Source organism: Lipotes vexillifer, unplaced genomic scaffold (genome assembly GCF_000442215.2).
Source record: "Lipotes vexillifer unplaced genomic scaffold, Lipotes_vexillifer_v1.1 scaffold382, whole genome shotgun sequence".
Taxonomy (NCBI): Eukaryota; Metazoa; Chordata; class Mammalia; order Artiodactyla; family Lipotidae; genus Lipotes; species Lipotes vexillifer.
Genome location: NW_006780611.1, coordinates 7,139,048 through 7,139,672, shown reverse-complemented (window position 1 = coordinate 7,139,672; position 625 = coordinate 7,139,048).

The window sequence follows — 625 nt, the reverse complement described above, 5'->3', positions numbered from 1 at the left end:
GGGGGAGGGAACATTCCACAGAGACTCAGGCACATGGTGCTTGCTGCCCCAGAGAGCCAGGCCTAGCACACCTGTGTGGGTCTCAGCCGTCTGGAGTAAACACAGACGCCCTCACTTGCAGAGAAATAATCCCTTAACGAACAGTTCTGAGACAACCAGCCCCCCACCCCATCCTGTAGAAGCAAGTGCCCCAGGTTACATTTTGGTTTTTCTTCTCATGATCTGTTTTGCTCAGTGAGGACGGGGCGCGTAAGGAAGGCAGTGGGAGCACTGCAGGCCTGCTGCTTCCGGAGACCCAAGTCCCATAATCCTGCTCTCACAGGCACATGCTGCCAGCCCGGACCACGAGCCCCCAGACACACTCACAAAAAGCACAACTCAACCTCCTGCGATTTTTAAAAGTAAAGTTAAATGGGATGCTAAAGTCTACTAAATCGTTGAGGGGATTTTCCTTCCCTTTGTACTTCTAGGAAAAGGAATCCTTCATAGACCTGGGGGGAAAAAAAGATTTCAAAAAACAAAACTTGGGGTATTTTTTGTTATTCAAAGGAGAACCCATCATAAGCTTTAGAGATGTTAAGTAAATTAAGAAGAGGCCTCTGGCAAGAAGCCTCTGAGACAGGGA